The sequence below is a fragment of the Armigeres subalbatus genome, chromosome 2 (genome assembly GCF_024139115.2).
Source record: "Armigeres subalbatus isolate Guangzhou_Male chromosome 2, GZ_Asu_2, whole genome shotgun sequence".
In the NCBI taxonomy this organism is placed as follows: Eukaryota; Metazoa; Arthropoda; class Insecta; order Diptera; family Culicidae; genus Armigeres; species Armigeres subalbatus.
The window spans coordinates 415018412-415044755 of NC_085140.1; the positions used below are offsets into that span (position 1 = coordinate 415018412).

General features: G+C 39.0%; 1 protein-coding gene across 1 annotated transcript in view; it reads left to right on the forward strand.

The window, feature by feature from the left end:
* The first annotated feature begins 1325 nt into the window (after nt 1-1325).
* LOC134213390 (potassium voltage-gated channel protein Shaw) overlaps nt 1326-26344 on the forward strand; it is a 402605-nt gene continuing 377586 nt past the window's right edge. The window contains exons 1-2 of the mRNA XM_062692409.1: nt 1326-1961; nt 2268-2608. The gene's annotated coding sequence lies outside the window, so the exon portion shown is untranslated. The remainder of the gene's footprint in view (nt 1962-2267; nt 2609-26344) is intronic.

Genomic DNA, 26344 nt, shown 5'->3' on the forward strand with positions numbered 1-26344 from the left:
AATTTTTGTGTTACGTAATTAATAGATCTTCCCTTGCATGGTTTGCTCATTTCGAGTCGAGGTGTGCAGTGCCACCCCAGATTTGAAGTCTTTGATAAGAAAGAGGCGCCTTAAAAAGAATTTACAAGAGTCCTAGGAATCCACGGCTCTGCTTTTTTGACTAAATTATACGTATCTGAGTCATATCAGATTATATTTACACTCTGAGCCTGACGTCTTAAATATTGAATCGGTAAAAAAATAGGATAGAATAGTTAAAGATACTTTTCGTTTTCTGTTAGACATTTCTAACGAAACAATGAAGACCTTTCATAGAATAAAACTAAATACGTATTTGTCGACTCAGAATAGAAAATTAATAAATAGAAAAATTTGTATAACATCATAAATTTTGAAAACTGCTGATTTTGTTCAGCGGTGCAGCCAAATTTTTTAATAATACACGACCGTACGAAACAGTACGGTTTAAGTTTAAATTTGTTTCAAAATTCCGCGGAATTCCGTGAAATTTCGTAAAAAGCTAGTTTTTTTCTAGCGAATTTTTTGTAATTTTACGAAACGAAACGAAATCAAGAAATCTGATTTCGCCATGCTCAAATTCCGCGGAATTCCCCGGAATTTCGTTTCGAACCACCTAAAATGAAATTTTTCGAAATACCGCATATGCTTACGTGAAAAACAAATCAGAAGGACACGACAGATGCCGTTGTATAGTAAACTGAATATTAAATTGATCATACAATAATCACGATAACCTTACTGCTTGTCGTGCGATTCGGTAATTCGACTTAAAAGCTTATTTGAAAAAAAAAATACCACTATGACTAAAGATTTGCAGCGTCAAAACGTTCGCTTATAATACTGTATAAACAATAAATCTAATTAAAATGATCAATTTCAACTATCATTATATCGGTACTTCAGAAGTTAACGTTTCTGGTAACGTCTCATAGAGGAACAAACCCACAAAGAATTATTGAACTCTTTGAAATCCTTGTTCCATTTTCTCAATCGTTCCAAAACCATGTTGCATTCTTTTCTCGGCGTTCTCAATACCACCCACCTCAGCGCAAACAAAGACACGTGCATCCTGAGAAAAGCTCGGCATTCTCTAAGCGTTTTCCCAACATCATCCTCTCTACTCGACCAACAACCATCCTTGCGGGAGTATTTTCATCGATTTTCATCATCCCTCTCTCAATGTCGCTCTTCATCCACCATAATGGCTTTCACTTCGCACTGCGAAGCCCCAAGTAACGGAGAGCTTTCCTATCTGGCAGTAGTGTTCGAGCCGTCGTCGGAGTTTGTAACGCCTTGCGATCGATCCCAGTGTCACACGAGGGCAAAGGATTATTAGGACTTGTTATAAGCCACACCGCCCACCCTCTCTCACAGACAGTGTCACTGATTACAAGCCCCAAGCCTGCCCCGTAAGGACCAAGGTCTGGAAAAAAAACTACATACTGTGTGCGAGCGACCACACGTGACCACATCGCGCGCCGGATCGGTTTCGCAGTGATAGTTGTAATCGAGTACAATGTGCCCCGGTGGTGGCGGTGGCGGCCGCGGGGGACGTCGAGTCCTGCCCGGAATGAAGAGCCTTTCGGTACTTGTGCGCTGGTGCATGTGAACAAAGCAGCGAGGGAGGGGCCGGGTTACATCGAAAAAGGACATTCTCACGGTGGGGCTCCGGGGGCAGTGAAGTGCATTTAATGATGAGCAGACTGGCCTGTGGCTAACTGCAGGAAGATAACGTCGTGTGATTGATGTGGATGACGGCGTGAACCGCAAAGTGCGGGAGCTTTGTGCTCTGTGGCGGTGCGGAGGTTCGAAGAAGGAATTATAGATTTTTCCCATGAAGAGCAATTGGCTGGGAACGAGAAGTTGGAAAAACTTTTCCTTTGCTCTATGGTTAATTTAGCACAGGATTACGGGAAAAGTGAGACGGTGCTATGAGTATAGTGAGTTAAGCCTCAATAATACTAAGCTCCGAAAAGTCATGAATGCATGATACTGCAGGATACTTTGAATTATGATTAAAACGTGCTTCTGTTGGAATGAAAATAGTGGAGCACTGTTCAATACCAGTCTGAAATAAGAGAGTCGTGTCATGATAAATATTTTTTTCTGGTATTGTTGAATCTCATTGCATATTTTTTGTACAATATCAATCACGTTAAGTAACCTATCTGTTTTTTCGGAGTTTATGTTGACGAGAAGCTTTGTGGGTAAGCTACTAAATAAGAATAATTATTTTCGTTCGCTAGTGCGTGTTGAAGCAGAAACCAACAATTGTAACTCTGAGTAAAGTTGAAATTTGGTAAACCAGTGGAATGCTTCACAGAAGTAATAATAATAAATCAGCCGAAATCATAACGGAGAATGAGCCAATAGTTTGCTTATTAATGGTGTATTCAAGTGAAGAAGAAAACATTTGGTGACCTTTCCGTTTTGTAGGGAAAACTTCTCGAATACGAACCAGTGCGTTATCAGCCTCTACCATCGGTGAAACTTGGTCGTAATCAACGGTGGTTCCGCCTGTGAAGCGCAAACCAAAAACAACTATTAACTACATCCACTTGGAAAGAGTAGCGCGCACTGGAAAAAGGTTGGTACTTCTACACACGCCGATCCTAAATAATTCATTCTTTAATTATCACGAAAATACACTGCTTTCATGTGTTCTTTTGGATGCCAAACCTTGAAGGGCAGTCGTTCTCAACTCGAACTGCTGCTCGATGTACTGATTTAGTTTTCTGAGAGGTTCAGAGATATTCGATTACGGAAACAAACTTTGCACAATAACTAAAATGCAAAATTTTCATAACGACATATCTACTTTAGAAAACAAATATTCAAACGTCGACTTGACGAATCTGATTGCACTCCCACGCAAACCGACATCATCAACAGACAGCAGAAGTCTTCACCTACATATTGGTGGCGTGGACAGTAAAGATAAACTTTTATTAAAAAGATTTTTTCTGTTCTGTAAATCTTTTACATTTTTTTATCAGTTCAATTTTTATCGTATTCATTATTTAATAGTTTGTTACTAGGCTGTTACAAATATTCAATAAAAATTTCGTCTTACTGATCTTCGAAAGGTCAAGGGGGGGTTGAATTTTCTTTTTCTATATACATAAAATAAATTTCTACTCGGATACTACCGATTGGCGTGAAAATTTGTATGCAGAGGTTTTTGAGGCCGGGGAAGATTCTTAAGATAGTTCTAGACCCCTCCCTCCCTTTGGAAAAGGGGGCTTCCATACAAATGAAACACAACTTTCATCAAAACTCGAGAATTAATCAAGTAAATGGAACCAAATTTGCCATGTGGAGGTTTTGGAAGGTACGTTACTGTGGTGGTTTAAAAGGGGAGATATAGTTGTTTTTAAATATTTGTATCAGCCTCATGACATGGCAATAGGGGGCGTCCACAAATTACGTAACGCTCAGAGGGGGAAGGAGCGTCATGGGAAGTATTTATGGTATCGATACTTTGAATATAAGTATGTACTTGAATCTATTGAGAACCTCATTCAAAATCTTTTAACTTTGGTAATCATAAATATATTTTATTGAATATTTTTTTGAATTTTAACGTTCGAATGGAATGAATGATTCTAAGTACTACCCTACTATATGATGTACTATATAAAGATGTTACCAGCGAGGTGAAAAGGCGTATTGCAGCTGTAAATAAGGCGTATTACGGGCTTTGTAGCCAGCTTTCCAGTCATTATGAATGGTCAAACTGCTTTTGAATTGCTTTCAATAAATGGTTAAACTGAAGCTAGAAAGTGTTTGAACAGCTAGTTGAATGAGAGAAATCTGATGAGGTGGAAGGAGAAGGCTTTTTCACGTTTCGGTCGTTTTATTCTATTAGTTTAGGTACATTTACTGGGAAGGTTGGCCCGATTCCAATCACGGACAGCTTTTCATTCAGACGAAGTCGTTCGAAGTGTCTTGGAGTAGAATTCCGGTGATGATAACGGCCGCGAAGGCAATAAGCTTATCGTCGGCGAAAATCATCATTCCGAACACGGATTTTTTTTATGAAGCCAGCCCAATCGTTTCCCTTTTCCAAAAAGCTCCTCTGCCAGCCCAATCGTTTCCCTCCCAGTCACCTGGGAAAACTTGAGCCCTCCCCTTAAGGGTCTCATAGGTCGGGCAACCCACAATACCCAAATAGAACCCATCTGTTCATCGATTTCAAGGCGGCATATGACAGTCTAGACCGCGTAGAGCTATGGAAATTTATGGACAAGAGCAGCTTCCCTAGGAAACTCACCAAACTGACAGTCTAGACACATCCTCTGGACTAGGTTTGTCCAGGCTAATGTCCTCGCCACAGATCTTACAATTATTATATAAAAACGTAAGACTACGCAAGCTACATTGCCTATGGTCATATAAAATAAAATCCAGTTTCCTACCGCCGCCGTAGAATTCATTAATCGCCTCTGTCTTCAGAGTATAATTGGGAACAATCTAGCACAATATATGTGAGTGAGTTCTGATATCATAGACACTATTAACAACATGAGCTCCCCATCTACAGAGTGAGGACAGACAAAGGACACATGCTCCGCCGTTTCGTCGACTCCAGGGTACTCAGGACATTGCGGGGACCATGCGTGCCCAAACCCGTGAAGGCATTTTCTAAATCAGCCGTGTCCCGACAAGAACTGCGTCATGTGGAAATTAACTTCCCCGTGAACTCTACTAACCAAGCCCGAAACACTAGGTATCAGACGGTGGAGATCAATATGGTGTTTTAATCATATTGGTTGGAGGTGTCCCAATCCCATTGCCTTCGGATCGTCTCAGGATCAATGCTGTCACGCTCGCCAATAATTTCAGTTTACTCTAGCGCTACTCTGAGCTGCAAGACATTATCCGGGAAAGAGACATTTTAATAGCTGTCGTTGCTTTCTTAAAAGCGTATTCATTTGGCTGTTGATATTAAGCTTTTCGTTCAGTATCACGCCCGGCTGTTTGAGGGAGCGTTTGGACGAGATTTAACAATTATCGACTCGGATTACCACCTCCTGTGTCGACATGCGGTTGTTAAAGACGATGAACTCGATTTTGTGGTGTGTCACTTCTAACCTCGGGAAGCGCATACCTTCGGCGATCAAACATACCTGACAATAAAAAATACCTGAAACAACAACAAAAACATAGGATTAATCAATAAATTAACACAATAATTGTAATACACTTACCAGTCGATTATTCCAGATCATGAGCACTTCTCCATTTGTTTATTTACATTCATTGTTATTGACAGCTGGGAGCTGCGGATAGAGTCGAAACGATTGTCAAAAAATCTCCAAAGCAAGCTGTCAAAAAGTATCCATCGCTTCGAGAGAGTTTTGGAGCATTCTGAGCGCAGCCGAGAGAGTACACGTGCAAATCAACTCATACTAATTATAGTTAATTTCTAACAAAACTCAATAATTTGGTCTCATTTCAAACCCATCGAGAAGTTTTGATAAGTGAACAGCATGATTTAATTTTACGATTGGCACAATAATTTATGCAATGCAGTAAATCGACGAAATCTCAGAAATTAATGTTTAAAGGATAAATATAATGATAATTTCAATGTGAGAAAATCGTAGCGTGTACAATCAACACTGAGAGGAAATTTGCGGGTGTCAAGCAAAATATCTTGAAAATAAGAATCGGACGAGTCCGCAGCTCCCAGATTGACAGTTCTAGAATATTCAGCCATATGTACACTTTACACAATACAAATCTAGTACTTGCATTGACTTGCATATAATAAGCTTAGGAATTGAATAGAATTCTATAAGATTCTTTAATGTATAATAGGGTAGAGCCGACTATAAATAAGACACAGAAACTCATGAATTTGGTCTTGAAATGAACGTGAACTGGAAAGTATCTCTCTCGTTATAAATTTTACCCCGGTACTTCGTCATCGCTCGAGCACTAAATTGGCGGTGTAGACAGGATTAGTACCGTCGTGCGGGGCTACTTTTGATTCCGGGGGCTACTTTGGATTTTTGATTTTTTGAAAAAAATAAACGCGAAAAATACCAAATTTGTAACAGAAAGTTTCCGTCCAACTATCAACAAGACACCCGATTGGTGATAATGACAATTTTACAGTAATTTTCGTTTTAATTCATGTTTTAAAATGTCCTAAGTAGCCCCTGATTTGTCAAAAGAAGCCCCATACGACGGTAGTGTAGTGAAGTTAGTGAAACAATAATGGAGCAAGTAGTAGAGAAACGTGAAATGCTGAAAGTTCGGTTTGCTGACATCAAGAGCCGAGTTAGTCACATGACTGCCGAAAGCTCTGTCGGGAGTCTGACCGCCGAATTGGATCAGTTGGAAAGCTGGTGGAAAGAATTCAAATCCCTGCAAGATGAAATATTGGATTTCTGTGAAGACGACAACTAGTTGGACAGTATCATCGAGGAACTAACCGAAGCTGACACACAAAGGAACGCGATCAAATCAACCACCAAGCGGCTACTTCGAGAGGCCCAGAACTCAATGACGAATCAATAGAAATCCAGAATCACCATTCAACGACTCAACGAACAGTGCCTTCTTTACCCGAAGTTCTACACTATCGGATTGACAGAAGCCTTTCATCATTGCGCACCAACCAAGCAACCCTCACCGCCGAAGCATACGAACCCTCAACACATCCATGCATCACAACAATACATCGCTGGAGCGATTTTCAACTGCCGCAAAGGTTGAAAATTACTGCCTTCAGGATGCGTACACAGCAAACTCTCACGTTTCATCATTCAACCTACCGCCCCAAGAAAACATCGTAGAACAACCTTCATCACAAATCATCACCAAGACTCTGAAACCATCGGGATGTGACAAACAACCACAGTTTTCGTCCCAATCTCTCTCGATCACTTACCACACAAGCAAGCAACACTCATCGGAAATTCAAGGAACGAAACCCATTCATCATACCAAGAGCATAGCTACAATCAAGAAGCTGAATGAAATCTCAATCAACCATCGACAACAATCATCGACACACTATGAAGCATGCATACGTCTATCTGCTAACGGAGAACAGAGCACAAAACAGTCATCCAACATGTCAGAACATAGCATCTCATCGCCAGTAATCGGAATCATTCATCTGCATCCACTGGTCATCCACCAACATAGCCGTCTTCAGGTTACCGAAATCGATCGACATCTTTTCCCATCACATCGGCAATTTCCACCACTCAAGAAACAGCCACAGCAAATTCTCTTCAACACCACATCATCTCAGCATATGATTCGTGCATGGTGGGCGGCACGAGTTTCCAACTATCTTCGCTACAATATGCAACTCATTGCTTTCATCTTCATCCGAAGGAGAGTATGGGGAGAAAGTCCGCAACTCAACCCGATCGCTCAAGGTGAGCGGCAAAAACTTCGTCAAAAACCAAAATCTCAACGAACATCTTTATCAACTGATCACCTTCAGTCATCGAAGCGATACTCCGACGTCATCACAACAATATGTATTTTGTCATCATCAAAACCAAGATCATTGTCATATCGAGTCTTATGAAAAAGTGCAATTATCGAACGTAATCATCGAAGTCATCATGCATTATTTCCATCATCATGCATCTTTTGCAAATTATCCCCAATTTGGTGGGCGGAATGTTGCGGCCAGCAGCAAGCCACCGGGGTGCTTTATTCTGGCACCACACCATCGGATGCAGCATACCTCATGCTGCCAGCCGTACATCAAAACAACACTCTTATTCATTAAATATTTACCCCTTTTGATCATACCTAGCTCCACAACTGGAGCATCATAAAACATACCTGAAACAACAACAAAAACATAGGATTAAACAATAATTAAACACAATAATTGTAATACACTTACCAGTCGATTATTCCAGATTATGATCACTTCTCCATTTGTTTATTTACATTCATTGTTATTGACAGTTCTAGAACATTTAGCCATACGTACACTTTACACAATACAAATCTACTACTTGCATTGACTTGCATACAATAAGCTTAGGAATTGAATGGAATTCTAGAAGATTCTTAAATGACTAATAGGGTCGACTATAAATAAGACACGCAGAAACTCATGAATTTAATCTTGAAATAAACGTGAACTGGAAAGTATCTCTCTCGTTATAAATTTTACCCCGGTACTTCGTCATCGCTCGAACAGCCTCTTCGTAAAAATGTAAAGACATTAAATGTCACTTATGAGAAACACGAAGGCAAGCGTGCTTTCAATTGCAACTTGACTTGACATTTCATTCAGACGATCAAGCATAGATCCGAATGCGAGATGTTTGTTCTCTTAGAAATGTAATTGGTCCATCTAACATAGTGCACGCCATAACTAACCACGTATCGAACCACCGAATGGTCGCTATGTGTGTAGCCTTCGTCTACTCTTAAACGGTGGTCAACCAAGGTCAACAGAATGTGACGTCAATGATCGACTTCATACCGTTCCTACGAAACGTACTCTGGTGGATTATATGAATAACTCTAAACTTTCACACTATTGACTCATTCCAGTGATCCTCATGCAGCGCTACGATACCAAATCCACCGTTTTTGGCACATGGTCAGTATGCGTATGCTCCCGATGAAGATGCGAGGTCTGCATTCTCACGAACTGAGCCTCCAATCGCTAGTCCTTTTTCGTCGCTGTGGTCTTCGCCGATTGCTCCGATTGCTCTTTTTTTTGTCAAGCTCCCATAACCGGCGTCAAACTGCGAGGCAAGGCGGTCGGAATCAGGAATATGTACACTGGCACTGTATCCAACTACAATGATCAACGAAGCAAGATCTTCGCATCATGTACGCAAAACCAAGTAGGAGTAGTATCTATCCACCGTTCATACAGTGAAAATTTGAAGACTGCGGTACTCGAGAACAACACGATGATTATGGTTCGCGATATATACCAACTCGATCCGTGCAACGAGCTAAATGAATCGATCAGAAAGAAAACGATTTGTAGTCGCTCAGTAGACTGCATGGTTGACGACGTGTTCCGGATGATCGAAAGGAGGAAATCTACATAAGACTACGCAAGCTACATTGGCTATGGCCATATAAAATAAAATCCAGTTTCCTAACGCCGCCGTAGAATTCATTAATCGCCTCTGTCTTCAGAGTATAATTGGGAACAATCTATGATATCATAGACCAGTGACTAGGTACTTAGTTAAACTTCGTGTGAAAAATGTATATTTTTGTCATTTGCATTGATCAACTTCTGAAATTGAGGCGAGTAGTGTACGTTGACCGTTGGCTGAGTCTTGACACAATTTTTCGAACCACAGTTTAAACAGGTCGTTGGTTTCATGAACCGCACTTCTCCACATATCGGAAACACCTGCTTTAGGGATTTTTTTTTTTTTACAAGGGAGAATGCATTTACACACTAACCCAGTACACGTGCATTGTAGTTGCCAAACTACCACACGGAAGTGTACTGGAGTGTCGGACTCGACCATACCGGTAATACCGACTAAACTCCCTTGGGCTCCACCATCGTTTCCCCCAGGAACTACCTCGCAGTACTACTTCTGGGGGCCTGCTTTAGGGTGGACCACTCGCAATGTCAACCGTTAACGATTCCCTCTATGCTCATTGCTCATATATCACCGAGCGACGATTTCATAGGGTGCTGTAATTGCCGCTAGGTGGTCTCCATATCCCTTAATGGTGCGGGTCGATGAAATCGATTTTGCCGTACGTGCCGTCGTTGTCGTCGTCGTCGTTTGAATGCGTTTTCCTCTGCCCCGCGTGAGGCGTAGGAAAAAGGGCCTGGCCCTACCATCGGCAAGCTCGGGCATGCCATGCCCCAACTGTTGGCGTTCGTTGCTCGGTGCAGCAGCATGTGCTCGAGTAGGAAGGTACTTTCGGTTGACGCGGGCTGTTGGTTATCGATTATTTTCGGTTCCCCTCCTGGCCTCGTTCCCACGCATACACTAACAAACGGAGCGGGTTCAGACCCACGAAGGAGGTCGACCTTTGTTGCCGGTTTGTTCTTATCCAGCGACGGGGATAACGGTGACGGCGACGACAGCAGCGCACTGAACGATGATGGATCGGAAGTAGGAAGCAAACTCAGGTAGAAAGTGCTTTTTCATCCTCCTCGCACCAGAGGTTGGTGTGCGCCTTACGGTTTCTCAACAAGTTATTCGGGACGGAACAAATTGAAAACTCAATAATGATGGATTATAAAGTAGTGGAAGGAGCTGAGGATAGGGTGAAGAAAAGTAAAATATCTGCGCACTGGCAGCAATCGTTAAAGTGAATGGGAATCGTAAACTAAAACAAGTGTCCCAGCAAAGTCGTTGCATTAATTGACTATTAATTTAAAGCTGACGGCTGTGGGAACATGTCCATGGCAGTAGTTTATTAAATGGATTTCCAAGAAATTATGGGACAGCTGCTGCGGTTTACTATTGCTTTATTAGAGAACTATTCCGAGCCACGATGACAACGTCGTTCTTGTTTGTGGCTTGCAGTGAAAGCTCTGGCTGCACTGACACATAAAATGAAACTTTATGAGGCAATAATCAATGTTAACAATTAAAGTATTATTCCAGTCGATTGAATCGGAACAATCATGAGAAAACATATTTGTTTGACATGGACAACGTGAGATCATGGGGTTCATCATTATTGTGATACTCTAAATATATGAAATTTTAATATAAAAAATAAGAATATATATGAATAAACATACCCATGTGAAATACTATTTTATGGATATGACACTAGTGATATAGAATAGGTTACCGTACCCATCAAAGAATAATTCGAGGTTTATCATACCAACTCGTGGAACCTAGTCAAATAAAAGTAAATTCTTCCAACATGCATGCAAATTAATGTACCACAGAGTCGCAAAATCCTTTCCATTGTTGCAATTGCACTCCCAGGAGCGGCTAACGGCTTCTTTGAACGACTCTACTTAAATCCAGCGTAACATATACTGTGAAGTCTCTTCCCCAATCGCAACCTAAAATTATTACACAAAGCCATCTCATAATGTTCCTACCTTCTTACACCAGCTTCGTACACGAAATCTCCGACTACTCCCACTCACAGCCCAGTTGTCAGCTGTGCCAACAACACAAAGCATGTACCTTACAAGCCGGTCGGTCGTCCTGCTGATCCCGGCTAGAACGGTGCCGCACGTCTGGTCTTAGTACAGACTGACTCTGCTGTGTTGCTCACGTCCACCAAAGTCCCAGGCAACTTGGTCCCATTTCGGGTTCTCTCACATGAAATATGAATGTGCCTGTGAAATACACGGCTCTTGCCGCGCCGTGCACTGACTGCTTAGTAAGTTATGGAACCCCTGCAACTAGGCCCCGGATGGGGGCCGCTCGGCCCATCTTGCCGGTACAGGCTGCGATGGCATAAAACGGAAAATAATATATTTCGAATACTGCAATTCAAGAATGTAATTTCGAATTCAATCCCACATCCAAATCCAAATTAAAATAAATGAAAAAACAAATCGCATTCCAGTCCTCAAATCGATTCAAAGTTAATTCCAAATCGAATTCCGAACTTGTTGACCGATTTGAAAGATTATCTCACTAATCAATTTGTCTTAGGTTTCGCAGTGTTTATGTGAATCAAAGAGTCAATGAATTTGTTGTGGGGATCTAAAAATGATCGCACAAAAAGTGACCTAGAGTGTGACATCATAATTTGCTCAGTAATTAACTTTAACGGAAAGTTTAACAGCGAATCAAATTCTCAAAATGTTATTAGAGCAACATGTAAGGGCGCATGACTTAGATACCAACACCCGTTCGCTGTTTACACGAAAGGCACACTACTGCTCAGTAGGGCAGTTCACATTTAAAAAATGTTCGAAAATTCCAACTCCCATATGTCTATTAGCATTATTTTGATAATATAGGAGTGCTGGCAAAATTTCAGGCAATTCGTTGGCCATTTAGGGGTGGCGCGAAGTCAATTTATGTTTATATGGAAATTTGTATGGGAAAAACTTAAAATTTATTCAAATCCCCCTACAACTGTCAAATCGTGATGAATTCATCTCAACATCCCCAACCTCCATTTTTGGAATCTATTTGAGCTCAACCAGTGGGTAACTCATTAATTTTTATTTATATTTCCACTGCTATGTTGAGGTTAATTACACCATTTTAGCCATTTATCTCATATTCACACTGTCAATAGAACCGTTCAATCCACTCATAACTAATGTGTTATCCGGAGGTCTCATTTATATAGATTCTAAAAAAGGAGGTTGGGGATGTTTATTTGAATTCATCACGATTTGACAGTTGTAGCGAGATTTGAATAAATTTTAAGTTTTTCCCATACAAATTTCCATATAAACATAAATTGACTTCGCGCCACCCCTAAATGGCCACCGAATTGCCTGAAATTTTGCCAGTACTCCTATATTATCAAAATAATGCTAATAGACAAATGGGAGTTGGAATTTTCGAACATTTTTGAAATTTGAACTGCCCTACTGCTCAGTAGAAGACTTCATGTGCCGCTACAACTACGCCTAGTAGTGGTTTGTGCCGACTGGGCGACTGCACTCAACAGTGCAGTGATTAATGAACAGAACCTAGTGGGTAGGTGCACAAGGCTTTGTTTATTCTGATGCCTGTCCACCAGACTGAAGCATCGTTTCGTAATTTACTGCTGAATGGCTACAAACGGTTGGGTGGCGATATTCTCTTGGCATTAGTCGTCGCTAAGCTCTACAGTTTCCGTTAACTAGAAACAGGATCATCGAGGATTGAAGTTTTTAGCACAGTTGAACTAATTAATTGGACCGTCTAAGACGAATTAAGTACTGTCCATTTAATTCCACTAGTTAATTTTCGTTATCTTTGCAGATACGTATTTCGACCACAACTGTGTGGTCGTCTTCAGTGTCTTGTACTTGACTCGACAAGTCGAGTCAAGTACAAGACACTGAAGACGACCACACAGTTGTGGTCGAAATACGTATCTGCAAAGATAACGAAAATTAACTAGTGGAATTAAATGGACAGTACTTAATTCGTCTTAGACGGTTTAATACATTCCACTAAAAGAGCTTAATATATTTTTCTAATTAATTGGATTATCTCTTCGTTTTCAGGAAGGAAGCCTTGTCATAGATTTATCAGGCAGCGTTTTAAGCAAGCAACTTATGTAACAATAATGGTTCCATAATCCCCTTGAAAACAGTTTGTTTATTATTCTAGTATGATATAAAGCCATTACTTGGGCTGTGAATGATGGTTTATCCTTGAGCATTGACTGTACTCGTTGAAAATTAGACACATTGAGTAGCTTGTAAATTTTAGAAGTTTGGGTAAAAATTGTTGAAATTTTGACTGAAACTACCTAAGAGTGTAACGTTTCCATTGATATATCACAATCTGTCAAGTGGTTATTGCGATAGCATCGAAACAAGAACAGATACGTCTTATGCAGCGTACACATCAGTAAAGTAGTTTGACCAACATTGACTCCACCCCTCGCGCGAACACTCAATTTATTTGACCAACAATATCCGACACGAACGACCGAAGCGCCAAATTAAACAGCAACAATCAGAAAATGTATGGCGGTTTGTGCGACTTTACTACAAACGCTCAAATATGTTCGGCGAACCTTGACTCCACCCTCGACAGCTCAAACCAAAATCAAACCGCTTTGATTTTTTTCAACCGAGCCACCAACTGTCAAATGGTCGTCCGAACAACTTCACACACGGTCAAACAAAGCAGCAACCGAAGCATTTTCTTAGGGGCGTGGAGTCAATGTTGGTCCAACGTGTTTGAGCGTGTGTTGTGTGCGCTACATTTCTGATGGATCGTGAACACCTGGGAATCAATCAATCGATGGTGTTACTGGTGGGGAAATCATTCAAAAGACCTGAACCACCCTGCTATAGCCAGACACCGGCAAACAGACAATTAATCTGGAGAAGTCAAGGAATTGAATCTGTTCAAGCGTCACTCGAATCTGTAGATTCGCGATGTGGCGAGGTAAGCGGAGGATTCCATTTGGTGTATCGAAGAAACGCTGAAACGTACCGGTCTGCACGTATACAAAGCAACAAAAAGCATCAAACCGGGAGTGGCTACGAAACCGTGATATACGACGAGAACTGCATCAAGGCGAACACAAAGCAAGGGGCAGAAGTTTTACGATGCCACATCACGGTTGGCCGTTCCTGAGGATATAAGGAAGATCGTACATCACGAGGGGTACCATCGAAGGACAAATCTACCGAATGGACAAATCCCCAGAAGCGACTGTTGCCTTTCCTGCGGTCTCACGGAAGCGAGACGCAGTTTTAGCCGGATTTGGCATCCTGTCTATAAGCACGGCCGATGTTAGACTGATACAAAGATAACAATGTGACTTTTGTACCAAAAAACTTCATTCCACCCAACTCGCCAGAATTTGGTCCAATTGAAAAAAATTCGAACTATTTTGAAAATCAAACTTCGTAAAACACCTAAGGTATGTGAGAACGAGTTGGTTTTGAAGAAACAGTAGAGAGAAAATTCAATAAACCAATGAAGTAGAAGTCAACCCATTATATAGTTTAAAGTTTTGAAAAAAAAATCTACAGGAAATGCAGAAAATTGATGGGTACAGGTTCAATCGAGTTGTCCGGTAGAATTTCTGTATCGAAGAGCAGACAATTTATTAGTGCGGGATCGGTCGTGCTATAGAATCTTATTTCTATTTATTGAACGGCTACTCACTCCTACAATTTTCACAACGAGTTTATTATTTACCCGACGTTTCGACACGGGAATTGTGTCTTTTTCAAAGGGAAAATATTTCTGTTGTTTGTCGTCGTCTAACTTGAACCTAAACTAAACTTGGACTAAACATACGACGACAAACAACAAAAATATTTTCCCCTTGAAAAAGACACAATTCCCGTGTCGAAACGTTGGGTAAATAATAAACTCGTTGTAAAAATTGTAAGACTGAGTAGCCGTTCCATAAATAGAATTGAACATACAGTCGATCCATCACCGGTAAAGTAGAATCTTATTAAACGAAGCAAATTGATTTCGCGTTAAATTGACTTGAAACACGGTTTTTGTCTTCGCGTCTTGAAAATAACTTCGCTCATAATAAATATTTAGTCGGTTTCCAAGGTCGCTTACCAACTATTCTCTTCCCGCGGCGCTCACGGAGATGCAAAGGATTTTTCGATTTGTGTGAAACTAACTTTCCTATCCTAATCATGTGTGATGTGTTCTACCTGAATGGTGAATTACATTGCGCGTTTAAAAAGTGTATGTGCGTGTATGTGCAGACATGCTCTTAATAGAGTAAACTCTAAATAAATAGTTCAGTTGACTCTGAACCCCTAACCCGGATAGAACTCTTTACCATTTTGATAAAACTCACTACTATCACCGTCTTTAAGATTTATAAATAATAATAACTTTTACAGATATTAAAGTGGCGACGAGAAAATGGTTTAAAATTGTTTCGCGTGTCATTATCATTACTTCGTATCGATAGTTAACAGTAACTGGCTAATTGTGTGACGGTTGACTTTTGTTCGCGCAGTGGTTATTGAACGATAAGTCCGTGGCACGGAAACATTTTCGTCATAACTAAAATCGGAAAATACAAGACGGCAATTACCGCCTACATAATAGTTAACATAGTGTTTTTAAGGTGTACTATGGCCGTTTCATTTTGCATTGATTTTAACACGAGTATTACTCTTCTTGTGTCAATGGAGAAACATGGCGTCTAAAAACCATCTAGATGGTATAAGTATTTTGAATTTCGCCTCCAAGGACTACATAATACCACAAAAGCTGATTGAACTAATTGTTTTCTACTGGTGAAAGGACACTCAACAATAACAGCTGAAACAATGCATAGTTAGACACCTACTTCGCAAATCGCATCAACAAGGTTTTGTTTTGTTAAACCCTCTTAGTATTTATTTTTGGCATGTACATGTGACCGTGTGTGGGCCTGTGGCCGTTTTGTGAAAAGTGAGTAATGTGTGAACAGTGCGCTACACTGGCGCTACAATTCCGTTTGATAAGACTGTGATAATGTTAGATTTGAAAGTGCATAGACAATGTTAGGAAAACACTAAGATAAACGATTGCTCCATATGAGTCAGAAATATATTGTTTGTGATAAAGCAAAAAAAAAACATTAGGAAAACTACTATGCAAGTAATATCCAGTGAGGAGTATGTGTTGGTAGATGTAGAAATAATTTTGAAGGCTCGACGAGCAATACATGAATATTTTTCATTTGAGTTATGCTTGAGGAAGTTTTTAATTGAGAGCTGTGACGGTTGGTCCGTACTAAATAAAGGCAGACTATGTGTAATGTACCCGTGTTGGATGAGGTTTAAAACTTACAAATGTGTTGAAGGATGTCGCAAAATTGTGAATGGGCTCAAAATAAATTACAAATCGCAGAATACATTAGAGGTACTGCAAAAGACATGCAAATGCATAAAGTTGTTAATGCTAAAGAAGTTAGCTAATGCTGGCAAAGTGATTCGTTTGAAGATCTACATTTATGTTTTTACACAACTGGAGAAACATGTAGTTTATGCAAAATTGCTGATGGAAATGATGTTTTCAAAAAGATCAGTAAATTGGTGCGTGGTTATGGAAATTATTACAAAGAACAATAAAAGCGTTCTAAATAGAACAGCCTTTTTAGATAGAAAGAAAGTAAGTCAAATAGCATATGATACTAATGGGACTTTGATGACCAGGTATAAAGAGGGTTTTATGTGTTGCAGGCTAGGATATTCAATAATTATCCAAAATAAATTGAACAACATATTTCTAAATGTTTTACAGGCCTGGTTTACAATTCTACGCTTAATGGCATTCACATGGGTTGACGTATACCACAAAGAGGATTTGTTCCTGAGAGTTCCGAGTTTGACGATGAATGTGGATCGCAACCGCTACATGAAAGGCAGCATGCAAGCATTATGTAACCAGGGATCGAACTTCTGGATTCGAGAGCATAAAGTAGCATCAGTTGAATGCAAGAATCAAAATACTTCAATGATGTCAGTTTCAAAACTTTGGCATATCAGTTTAATTTACTTGTTCGTGATAAGTTGTCATGTTATTTTTAATCAAGTATTTTTATGTGGCTATTATGTTAGATTAGAATTTAGCACTCGAGAAATTATTCGCATGTTGACGAAGGTCAAAATCTTTTGTTTGTATGTACAAACATTTCTGAAAAGGGAAAGAACTGATGTGTTCTACCTGAATGGTGAATTACATTGCGCGTTTAAAAAGTGTATGTGCGTGTATGTGCAGACATGCTCTTAATAGAGTAAACTCTAAATAAATAGTTCAGTTGACTCTGAACCCCTAACCCGGATAGAACTCTTTATCATTTTGATAAAACTCACTACTATCACCGTCTTTAAGATTTATAAATAATAATAACTTTTACAGATATTAAAATGTGGATGTGGACATGGCCGACATCGGTGGTGGTGTGAAGTATATCTAATAAACAAACAAACATCATTGTTGGTTTTGAATTAAAGAAACTCCAAAGCATGTACAGTGAGAATAGTTTTCTAATCCCAGGAAGGCTATTCAATTGGTGAGCTGTGCATTTTTGTTGTTTCTCGGCCAACCACGACTGCTAATGCACTGTGGTCCCTCCTTAGCCGTGCGGTAAGACGCGCGGCTAGAAAGCAAGACCATGCTGAGGGTGGCTGGGTTCGATTCCCGGTGCCGATCTAGACAATTTTCGGATTGGAAATTGTCTCGACTTTCCTGGGCCCAAAAGTATCATCGTGTTAGCCTCATGATATACGAATGCAAAAATGGTAACTTGGTAAAAACCTTGCAGTTTAACTGTGGAAGTGCTAAATGAACACTAAGCTACAAGGCGGCTCTGACCCAGTGTGGGGATGTAATGCCAATAAGAAGAAGAAGAAGAAGAAGAAGAATGCTAATGCACTGACCCAGCACACGCACACTTAGTTTTTATTTCTGCAGCTCGGCAAAAATCCGAGCCAAGCATTGAAAAAAATCATATCATGAGTAAAAATCGGCTAAATTCTAAGGGTATGCGATAACACACTTTTTCCTAACGAAACGAAACGAAACGAAATTTAAAATGTCTATGTTGATTCGGATCGAAACGAAACGAAATATAGATTTCTTCCGAGACTTCGAAACGATACGAAATCAAGGTTCATTTAATTCGAAATTTTTCGAAACGAAACGAAATTTTGATTTCTTTCCGCGGAATGTTTATTGGATTGGTTTTATATTATGTACGCAATTCTGATTTCACTTTTTCGAAGTCGAATAACTGTTTTGCGACCATAAGACTTATAATAACTGAAGAGGCAATCTGTGATAAATCGCCACATTCTTGCCGCATATACCATTGGCAATACCCCAGCATTTGTGCCGCTTTCAAAGGAATTCATCGTGGAGCGTGTGCTCCTGAATCTGATCAATTTTATATCAGTTTTATATAAGTAAGTATATAAAAATAAAGAAATTGTAGGATTTTTCATATACGGATTCAAATTTCGTTTGAAACATTAGTTCACTTAAGAATTATGTAATTATGCTGAAGCATACTTCATATTGTCCCAGTCAACACAAGATCGTATATGATGTCGAATAAGATGCTAAAGTGGAGTCCATATAGGTATTTCCCTATGTAATATATACGAATATCGCCTCCACTTGACATCTTATGTTGCATCATATATGATTTTGTGTTGACTGGGGTCGTGTCAGCGTGGTTTTACAGTATTGACTTAGTCAAAATTTGAAAAAGAATGCTTAAATTTATTTTTTTATTTAGTTTGATACTTAACTATGTATCCACATCTGCCAGGCGTATACGCAGATATAGGATTGATATTACTAGATCAACATTTGAAAAGGGTTTATTCCTTCTTATTCCTCGTCTACATATATAGCATATATTTGCTCACTAGAAGAATCCTGTGCACCTTTCTAAAATGCACAAAGATATGTATTGTATTTCACAGACCGATAGTCTTATATACATTCAGCTCGACAAACTGAGCTATTGTGTGTGTGTCCTTGGCAGATGAGAACAGCTATTATGGTCAATATGTGCTGAAAGCAATCATAAGTAAAGAATTTTCAGCAATTTTAATGATCTTTCAACCCGTTCTGGATTTTTTTTGCAAATTCCATGCGAAGATCTAGAAATGCCCACAAATCTGCAATGTTCCTCACATATTGTGCAAATAGTCGAAGAAGAGCTTAATAGCGTTTCTTAACTGTACACATCGTAGTTGCTAATCATGATTGGCCGAGAAACAGTAAATATGCACAGCTCACCAATTAAGTAATATTCTTGGGATACAAAAAAGTTATTCTTATTGTATACTTGCTTCAGAGTTTCCAATTCATGAACAATAACGGTGCTTTTATAGACAATTTAGTATTAGGAGAGGAAAATAAGTTTAACACTCATTGTTTTAAGAGACCGAGGTATGCACTGCATCTCCGTGAGCGCTACGGAAAAGGAATCGTTGGTTAGTTGAGAAGGTACCCAAAGTAACACCAAAAACATCATTATTAGCAAAGATCTAGTAATGATGTTGTATAAAGGTCGGGAAAATGAAATACTAAACATGTAATGTTTAAGGAAAGCTATGATAAGGTTTTTGCAAAACATACAACAATTTGATCAGAGAAAAAATTTCATACTACATTCTCACAACTTGCTGATAACATGTCGATTTTTGACATTTGTTTGGTTTTTTTAGATGTTTCGTACATAAAAATCATAACATAAAACATAACATCTCGCGATTAGTTTCATAGGGGCGTAACTGTATTGGTCGATTTCTTTTCGTCGATGTTTTCTTTTTATTATAGTGGCGAATTGTGCTAGTTTGTCGATGATTTAATGGTTTGGTGCAATAAAGGATAAATGTATCTTGCACTAGAATCGATAATCACGGTTGTAGCTTTTGAAACAATTGAGTTATCAGCAAAATATTAAATCGATTAAGAGAAATCGATCAATACAGTTACGCCCCTATGAAACTAAGCGTGAGACATGTCTACAGGAAGATTTTACGAACAATGTCATAACATGTTCATTTTTTGACATTTGTCTCGTCAGAATATATACCCCAATGATAGAAGTTTAACGTAATTTCAACATCTGTAAAGATCACTGTTATGAACGTTCTTCATCGACCCTGATGTTTATCGACAACTCGCCATATTCTTTTTTCTTTTGTAGATTCGAGAATTTGTTTACATATCAATTCTAGACCAACATTTGAAAAGGGCGTAACAGCCAAAATTTGATCTCTCCCGTATTTTGTCTATGTATTTAGCTATGTATGTAGATAAGGAATCCGAAGGAATAAATTTTGGCTGTTACGCCCTTTTCAAATGTTGGTCTAGAATTTCAAAATTATGTTTTGGCATAGTTATATTTTTCTTCAATCAATGGCGAATGAATTTAGGAGAAGTAAAATGAAAAGTTAGCCAATGAAACATGAGCCGCATATAATGTTTCGACCGAGACTTCGAAACAAATTTGATTTATTTATTCAGTTTGTATATGTTTATTAGTATTATTAAAATGGTGTTCATCATTTCATGCATGCTTGTTTTCATTCGTTTTTGTATAAAAATTATTTCTTTGAACGTGTTGGTCAGCATTTTTGTTTTGGTATTCAATTTGACAGAACAATGTTGAAATTCGGTTATTGAAAACATCCTTAGTACTTGTCGGATCTCTCCATTATTGTGGAATTATTCAGTCGCCTTGGCTCAAACTTTTGAGCACACTTTCTCAATACGAACTGCACTTTAACACAACTGTCTCAAAACTGAGCCGGATTTTCTAGAGCTCGCTTTGTTTCCGCTTCTTTTTCTGCAAAACTGTACTAGAACTTTTTGTAGTACTAGTGCGGTTTTATTATTATTATTATTATTATTATCTGTTCCCAGAAAACTAAGAGTATTATGTTCTGTCTCCTGTGCCTTTTTTATTTCACAAACTATAGTACTAGAAGCCGGAAATTATTTCGCATCATGTTGATTCCTGATGCACACATATTTGAAATGAGTACGTTTTTTGTATATAGTTCATTAACGACGAACAATATCTTTTCCGTTATATTTAAATATATTTTTTTTACTACCTATATTTTCTACAGTACTGAAGTTTAGTCTTGTGAATGTGCAATCAAAAACAAGGTTGCGACTGAAAAATGTTAAAAATATCGATAATTTTTGCGCTGTTTGGGTCGTGTGAAAGTAATCAAAGCAGTATTTCATACCAAAACGTAATATACTATAATATATTATGTTCGGAAGATGTATTTTTAACACTCATACAACAAACCGTGTTACTTGGGTAATTCATGTGAAACCCCTTGGTAAGCGACAAAATATTTATTGTAAACTAAGTTATTTTAAAAACAAGAAGACGAAAACTGTGTTTCAAATCAATCCAACGCAAGATCAATGTGCTTCGTTTAATAATCTTCTACAACACGATCGATTCCGCAAGAAATAATTTTGTGCTCTTCGATGCAAACATTAGTTTTATCACTTCGCGTTCTCCCACACTATCTGGCGTGTTCAGCATCAACACGATCGATTGCACACTGGTTAAACAAATTTCTGCTACGCGAGGTAGATTTTTATCACTTCGCGTTCTCCCGGACTAGCTGCCGTCCCATGACTAGCAGCAACACGATCGATTCCTCATTCATATTGTGCAAATAGTTAAAAAAAAATATCACAAAATTTTAATCATGGAAACACTGAAGACGTTTTATAGAAGGAAACTACTTACGTATTTGTCGACTAAGAATGGGGTTAGTAAGAGTGAATAGAAAAATTTGTAAAACCTAAAGTTTTGAAAACAACTTAACGATTTTGTTCAGCGGCGCAGCCAAAATTATTTGATAATATAAAGTATGAATTATTCTAAATTTGTTTCGAAATTCCGCGGAATTCCGTTAAATTTCGTTAGAAGCTAGTTTTTTCTAGCGAAATTTTTGTAATTTTGCGAAACGAAACGAAATCAAGAAAACAGATTTCGCCATGCTCAAATTCCGCGAAATTCCGCGGAATTTCGTTTCGAACCACCTGAAACGAAATTTTTCGAAATACCGCATATGCTTACTAAATTCATGCCAACTTGATGCTCTACAGCGGCCCAATCGCTGATGGTTTCTAGATCGTTGAAATTTTGTGTTCGTCTGGCCTTGGAAAATTCGTTCAAAAACGAATGAATGCTTCGTTTTTAGCCCACAGCGAGGTTTTAATTTCGGTGCACCGATTGATGTTCGCTCTATGATGTGCTGCTTGCTGCACGAACCAGGGAAGAGGCAAATACAAAGCATTCGTGTTATGGAACGTACACACGGTCAAGCAGTTTGACCAACAATGACTCCACCTCTCGTTTATTCAAACATCCATCAAGTTTTAGCAACAGCGACACGAACAATCAATTTATTCGACCAACAATATCACACACGAACGACCGAAATGCCAACTTAAGCACAAACCATCAAAAAATATATGGGGGTTTGAGCAACTTCTCTACAAATGCTCAAACATGTTCGGCGAACCTTGACTCCACCCCCGACAACTCAAACCAAAATCAAACCGTTTTAATTTTTTCCAACCGAGCCGCCAACTGTCAATGGTTGTTCGAACAACTTCACACACGTTCGAACAAAGCAGCAACCGAAGCGTTTTCTTGGGGGCGGAGTCAATGTTCGTCAAACTGCTTGACTGGTGTGTACGTTGCTTTATACATTGAAATTGGGGAGTTTTGAACGTGCCATCTTCACAAAGCGGGTAGTGCCGAGGAGGCATCGTTCAGTAGGCAGCGTGAAATGAGGATGCTTCCTTCGTTCATCGGCAGTATTTCAGATGCGAGTGAGTGTTGTGTAAATACAAAACCATATTAGCGAGAAAGAGAAAGCCTGCATTATATACCTCTCTTTTACACATTCATTCCAACAGAAATGCGCAACTCAGTATAAGTGAGGCACGAGAGTTAAATATTAATGCTGTCCAACGAGCAGCTCGAAGTAGCTCGAAGTTGTTCCCGTCCTGCTTGTTCTTTTTTTGTAAACAAATGGGCATGAGCAGGACGGGGAGAAACTTCGAGCTACTTCAAGGTCTCATTGGACAGCACTATTCTCTGCACTAGCGGGTGCTTGGTTTGACTCTCCAACTGTTTCGTACAATAGTACCATATGGAGCGAGGAAGCATTCTTCACTAAGCACTTTGAAACTGTTCTCTCATGAAGCTACCTTCCTCGGGAGTATATCTGGTGGTGAAGCATCGGTCATCATCTTCATTGCTTCACTCATCCATGCCCTTGTTCGTTGATTCAATGTTGAAAGATCTTCATCGCTCACCAATGGGAGACAACTGAGCGAGGCAAATCACTTGGTAACCTTACAATGAGTGTTGTTACCACACGCTGTTAGAAACATCTTTTCAGACATTAGGAAAATTTAGTCCGCTATGGAAATGGAACTCTGATACACTGCATGGGAGGCTTTGATACTTTCTCTCCTCCATCACAGCAACTTGAAAGCAGAGTGAATAAAGCAGAACACCTGATGTGTTTTGGTTTTATTCTAGTAGAGCGAGCGAAACACAAATGTTCCAGTCGTAGCTTCCCTGAATACCATACTAAGTTTGGCTTGGCGAACTCTGTTGCTCGCTGTTTGTGCAGCAACTATCGCTCATCATCGTTGTTTGGTATCCATCTGAGCAAGGCTGTTCACTAACTGGTTGATTGTGGAATTTTTAATGGGTATGATAAGAATTTAAATTTACAATAGTTTATTGTAAATAATCTTGATTTTCAATGAAATCGACAAATTGTTGGAGTCGATTGTTTTATGAATCTCCAAAATCCGTCGAAAGCTGAAGGCACTATTAACGGTTACATGGTTTCGGTGACGGTCCCCAATTTTAGATTCTGATTTGACACCCAGTACCTCCGATGGGACTCGAACCCATGACCCTACAGTACGCTAGACTGGTGCTTTAACCAACAAAGCTACGAAGGACCTCCGTCGGCCTTCGCAACCTAACGGCTACTGAACGAGCTCGAGATTCCCAAATTGGACGCATAGTCAAATCAATCGCAACCCATTTCTCAAGCCAACCCTTCCACATGTGTATAGTACACGTCCACATTAGAGGAGCGTGAGTATTTAGAATGTCTGGCTATACACATTCTTCATCAGCAACTGTACTGATCAAGTGAGGTTGTGTAAGCTATTGTGTACCTCCAATACATTTTCCAAATCAATATCTTCCACATAACGTAGGAATACGGCATTGGCAGGGTGCGACGGTTGTTGGCACCCTCAACAATATTTGCGTTTTCCAGCAAACATACACTATTTATGAACATAATTATGATTCAATCACACAATTTCATGTCTAAGCTTTCATTTGAATAAGTTGTTTGTGTAAAAGTAGCAAGATTTGATGTGTTAATCACCGAAACAAATTTGCACGTACAAAATCCTTGCTATCATTGCATTGCCAAAGAAAGCAGCGCACGAAAAGCAAACTGTTACTTACTTTTTTGGATCGTCTGTTTCTCCTCTTTATTGCGTATGACACGACAAATTAAGTACGTAAACTACTTTTTACACTTTATCAACACTTGATTATCACCACAAAGAGCAAATTTATGCAATATTTGCTCTATGTTTCACTAAATAAAATCGGGACGGTTCGTTTTCTTTGACAGCAGCACACTTCGGAATAGAGCGAGAGAATGTGTTTGTGAGCATATCAAACACACGCTAGAAAGATACCACGCACAATTCTATGTGATTTTATTTAAGCAAAAATACGAACAAAATATCCGGCGACGGCATTTATTTTTAAAAAAATGTTAAAATACAAATGCTTCTATTCAGATTTGTACGCAGACCATGAATTATATCAAAAGTGATAGCCACACCATAGTATTTTAACCCTTATGTGGCTGACAGGACCGTTTTACATTTGCAACTTCAATACTTTCCAAGCTCTTAAAAACAATCATAACCATTCCCGTTCCTATATAGCGCATTTCAACCATAAATAATTGCCTACTTTTAGGGTATTATCTATTATTCAACTGTGAAACGTAGTGTAAGAATGGGGTGGCTCCAGCGGCTGGATAGGACAGTGCTGCCCATTATTCATATATGAAGACTCACGAGGTGGAATATATTGTTAATATATTATACTACCAGAACCGACGATCTTCGTTTCACCTAACATTGATTAATTATATATTTTTTAATTTAAAAAACGATCAAGTATTCGAAATTTGCAAATTTTGATTCCATTTTTTGAATTAATTTTCGATTAAAGCAGAAATTTGTATTTCATTTGTATGAGAGCCCCCCTTCCAGAAGAGGAGGGGTCTAATACCATCATAAGAACCTTCATCGTTTCCAAAAACCTCTACATACAAATGTTCATGCCGTTTTCTAGTCTATATGGGCAGACAGACGAACATTCATTCTTATGTGTATAGATTTGGTTTTACGTAGTTTACGTCGAGCGGTCGTGTCTTATACACAACCACCATGATTTTTTTGGAAAAATATTTTAAGCTCGTTTAGTGGAATGTATTAAACCGTCTAAGACGAATTAAGTACTGTCCATTTAATTCCACCAGTTAATTTTCGTTATCTTTGCAGATACGTATTTCGACCACAACTGTGTGGTCGAAATACGTATCTGCAAAGATAACGAAAATTAACTGGTGGAATTAAATGGACAGTACTTAATTCGTCTTAGACGGTTTATGATTTTTTTGATGAAACAAACATATCATATCAAACAAGGACCACAAAGAGCAAATTGTATATTTGAAACTGGTTGATAGACTTTTGCTTACGACTCTAAGGCATTACAAAAGACAAAAGATGTAAATCTTGGCAGCGGACAAAAAGCATTTAAGTTCCCTTCTCCAAAATGGCCAACATTATTCAAATAGGTTGAAAATGGTAAAAGTTATGATAATATCAATATCTGGGTACACGGGTACCCTATCTGCCATTCACGTCTGTTTTTTGTTGGCCGCATAAGGGTTAAATTTGTTTTACAATGTGTTTAAATGCTTTTGCCTATATGTCTACATCACATAAAATTGATGCCAAGGCTAAAAATCCATGTTTTGTTTTAAGCCAATTTGATAAACAATAAAGTTTGTTCCAAAATTGAGTAAAGCGAGATGAGCGTGCGGCCGATAATTATGAATGAATTTTACTACTGGAGGATA